This window comes from Humulus lupulus, chromosome 5, assembly GCF_963169125.1.
Source record: "Humulus lupulus chromosome 5, drHumLupu1.1, whole genome shotgun sequence".
NCBI lineage: Eukaryota > Viridiplantae > Streptophyta > Magnoliopsida > Rosales > Cannabaceae > Humulus > Humulus lupulus.
Window position 1 is genome coordinate 71,286,730 of NC_084797.1, and position 4,703 is coordinate 71,291,432.

The 4,703-nt window shown below is 31.8% G+C and overlaps 1 long non-coding RNA gene across 1 annotated transcript; it reads right to left on the reverse strand.

Moving 5' to 3' along the window:
* Positions 1-3,466: 3,466 nt before the first annotated feature.
* Positions 3,467-4,261, reverse strand: LOC133780455 (uncharacterized). The gene is made up of 2 exons (XR_009869329.1): positions 4,004-4,261; positions 3,467-3,547 (listed from the first exon to the last, which is right to left on the reverse strand). It is a non-coding gene; the product is annotated as an uncharacterized LOC133780455 (long non-coding RNA).
* Positions 4,262-4,703: the final 442 nt, after the last annotated feature.

Sequence of the window (4,703 nt, forward strand, 5' to 3'; positions counted from 1 at the left end):
ACAAATTTAACCATCTCAAGGTTAAAGATGCCAATAATCCATTCGATCATAGTGTAAAACTAGAGAAGAAGTAAGGAAGAGCGGTGGCTCAATTGGAGTACGCTAGTGCTATAGGGAGTCTAATGTACACTGCCCAGTGTACCAGACCTGATATAGCATTTGCAGTAAGTAAACTTAGTAGGTTTACAAGTAATCCAAGTATGGATCGCTGGAAGGCAATTGGAAGCACTACAAGAAAAAACAGTATTCATAACACTTAAAAACTGCTAACCGGGAGTATTGATAACGCTTCTGAAAATGCTAACGTAGCCCCTGTTATTAAAAGTCCTGCCTTTTCTATAACAGTATTCGAATGTTATGTTCGATGTTATTTTAAACTATTCAATAACACATTTTTACTTGCTATAATATTCAAATAATAACATTTAGTTAGAGTATTTGGTTATAAATTTGAAGTTTAATATTATACTTTTTGCATAACACTTTTCAACTGTTACATTTGATTATTTTGATAACGTTTTTAGTTTGTTATATTATATAAATCATAACAATTTGTTACGCTTATAATATGTTTCTAAATCATAATATATTAAGGTTTTTTATTGTGATAAGAGTACTTATAAGTTTTTTTTTAATTAAAAGATTTTCATTATTGTATTTTGATAAAAAAAAATCAAAATTAATCATAAAATGTAATTCTCAATATATTGATAAACCATAAGTATCACATTAAACAATAACTAATTCAAACTATGAATGTGTCTATTTCATGAGATCTTAGTTCTAACTTAAGTTTGAAAGCATCACATAATAAAGTTTCTTGAACATTTTTTACTTCAAAAATGAAAAACAAAAACATTACAAGATACACAAAAGTAAACCATGCATGAAACTTGCTCCATCCTTCAATTCATCATCCTTTGTGCACTTGTCTGGAAGACAAAATTCTCACATTCTATGATATCCCTTTGGGTCTGGTTGACAAGTCCTGGAAGTGATCTGAACCTAAAACAGCACATATGGACATTAGACACATATTATTTCCCTTAAAACGAAATAGATTATTACATAGATATGCATGAACATCAGATGAGATGAACCTCATACCACTAGCTATTTTGCATAGCTTAATGATTATATGTGCTAAAGACAAAAAAAAAATGGAGATGCTTAAAAATAATAAAGACCTGTAAAAGATTTCATTAACCCACTTGGAATCCAAACTAACATGTATTTAGCCCAGGTAATGAATGAATGCTATACTATAATTTTTACAGACTTATAATACCTCACCAACATCCATTGCTTCATCTGTTAATGCAGCCACTGTAAACACAACTCCTAAGAAACCCTCAGCAGCCAGAGTTATTGCATGAGCTTCACTAGCATCTAAGACTGTAACAAACCCATGGACAAGGCAAGCCAAGATGACAACCCAAGCAGTAACAAGTTCTTGAAATGCCAGAAAATTAACTAGCAAAGAAATATCAAAATATAAATAAGCATAATAGAAAACAAAATGAAGATTCAAACAAAGCTTGGGAACATCTGCAAGATGAAAACTAAAATAAATAAATAATATAACAAGTGAATGCAAATCCAATCCCATAACTATCATATAAACTATAACTTACCAAAGCTATAAATAAGAAAAGAGAATACAGTGCAAATAAAATCAAACTTGTCAAACAACTTGCTGCCATTAAGATATTATAGTTTTTCAGACAGTAGGGAGCAATGAAGACACAAAGTGTTTCATAACTTTCTTCATAAAGCAAGGCAAAGGCTTGATACATTACAAACATAATCAAGCAAAGTTTTTTTTTTCAAATAATAAAAAAAAACAGCGATATGTCCTTTACTGATATTAAAACAAGGAAATACAAATCAATACAACTTAATCTTAACTAGAGTTTATAAGAGCAAGCATATTCCTACTGAATTCTCAATAACTTAGTAATATAATCAGAATTTGGTATTATTCCATTGTATGCACTACTAGGAAACAAGATCTTAATCATATTAAGTCACACAATAGCCAACACATATATTAACATCAAAATAAAATAATTATAATAAAATCAATGATATTACCTCAAGATCTTAATCATATTAAGTCACACAATAACAGAGTGAAAAGAGCTTACCCCACAGCTCAACAACATTTTCCAATTTCTAAAAACAAAATCTGAAATAGAATTGAATAGAGAGAAGTTAGGGCAAGAGATTGAAATAAAATAGAAAGATTCAGATTTTACCCAAAATTGCAGAAAAAAAAGATGAGAGAGTTGGATTTCTAAGAGAAAAATCTAAAATGACAGAGAGTAATCTATATTCATAATTCTACTTTGGTTAGGAGTGCCCAGCAAGAGTAATAGTTGCACAATTAATTGCTTCATTGTACCTATAGAGATTTAATGATAAAAGAAAAATTATGTCAGGCACAACCTTTTATTTACTCTCTGGCTAACTAAACTATGAAAAAGAAACAACAAGGTTTGTACATGAAACAAAGAAAGTTCAAAGAAAAGTCCAGAAAAAAGAGTTAACAGTATGAATGCAATCCCAATGGAGTGACTAATAAACCTCTTTTAATATGTGGACGGAAAGAGAGGCATACTTGGTTTCAAATATGTATCCAAGGAAAAAGAGTCCATTCCAGAGTTGTCTGATTATTTTGTAGGCAACCCTGCATTAACACAAGTAATTAAGTCAAAAATTTAAACAGTCAATAGCTTTGCAAGTTGCAATGGCCACAATTAGCAAAAAATCACTAGTTTCCATATATCTCAAGTTCACATGTTGTGCTTACTTCAAAACTAAGAGAACAAAACTAACAATTGTATTAATGTTAATCGATGCAACTATTTTAATAGTAAATTTTAATATATTAGTACGCTAACAACAAAAATCGGCCTTTAATACATTTTCATTTATAAGGGTTGTCGCTCTTTAACTTTCATCCCGCTTGTTTATGCTAAAATTGGTAGGAGAAGGGAGAAAATGTATATTCTGTTAAAAAAAAAAACAGTTTCATAGCTTAAGTTGCTGTTTATTTTCAAATAAAGGGAAACTAAAAACAAAAAATAATAACTGGTAAAAAAATATAGTGGAATGGTTATATTTACAGCCTCTAGAGACAAAGTACTGACCTGAGTTTCTCCACTGGAAGACAGCCCAAAATCAATGGGCCTGACCTCTCAACTTAAGAAATATAAGCCATTAAACCTACCCAGAATTATGCCTCCCCCAGAGTAGTGATACGTTTTTGGGCATTAACATCAACACAGCCAGCTATCTTTCCAACTTTGGCATTAAGATTACCTTTCACTTGCTTTTTTCTCCTGCAACAGTGTGTTAATAATTAGAGCAAAACCCAAACAAGCAATTTGATTTTAGAAATAAGAAGCAACAAACACACATGACTTCTGACATATTGGCAAGATTGTTATAATCCCAGAACCTACATCAGGAGGCACATTACTGATAAACAATCCGTATAAGCCCATGCCAAAGATCAACATGACAGTCCCAGCAAGATAAACATCTGTGTCATTGGATTACATTATTAGCAAAAGAAGCTCGTAATGAGAAAAAGATAAGACCAGAAAACAAGGGAATGAGAAAGTTTTCTGTTCAAATATCAGTCCTCAAATAAACCATTTGGATCAATAGAGTGGCACAATTACATTGTTTTTTAGCTCTGTAATAATCAGTTGTAACAAGTCTTGGGAGTTGTAATAGTGAGAAAGAGTGAAAGAAGATAAGCCAGGGCAGAGAGGGTGTTTTCTCGAAAGGGCTTCCAAAGGATACTCTTCTCAGTGTGTTTCTCAAGCTTGTATTGAATGAAGTTGTAACTGTGTAATTGATAGTGGAGAAGGAAACAAACATCTTTGCATTTTTTTCTCTGTTATTTCTTTTCTTGTTCATTTGCTTGTGTGTGTGTGTTTTAGTACATAATTGCATACACATTGAGAGAAGGAAAGAACTGTTGAAAAGTTACCAATTGCTTCAACTAGCCGCAGAACCATTTGTCCAGCGTGAATCCCTGTAACACAGCTACTCCAGTAAACTTTATATGCATCAACAATATAAATGCAACCCTACAAAGATTGAATTTAGTCTGAGTATTCATGTACTATATATAGTACCAAATACACTTATGTTCATCACTATAACTTATACTTAAATATAACTAAAATGAATTGAATAATGGCTATGGTATTTCAATAATTTTGTAGAGAAGAGAAATTACATTGAGAAAGCACAAGAGGGAACCAACCAATGAACCTGCAACTACGAAAAGTGCCAAAAATCAAAAGTCGAAAATCACTTGCCCAACAGCAAAAGAGTCAGAAATTCTTTTCACTTTCAACATGGTTCATAACCCATTTGAGTATACTATTTTCTAGTTTTATTTCCAAAGATTCAAGCTTTAATTATCATGACAATCGACTAAAATTTAAACAATTTCATAATTGCCAAACCCAAATCTCATAATTTCATTTAGTTTCTTCCACATGTAGTAGTGACCCTTCACTACAAAACCCCCAAAAGAACTTAACTTTATACAGTGATTAAAGTTTTGAGCTAGCTAACCCTTTCAATGTTGGATTCAGTGGATCGGAAAATTCAAAGAAGAGGGCTGCCGCTGGAGTTGGCGAAAGCGTAATTGAAGCTGGAATTGGGCTGTTTGGAAGAGG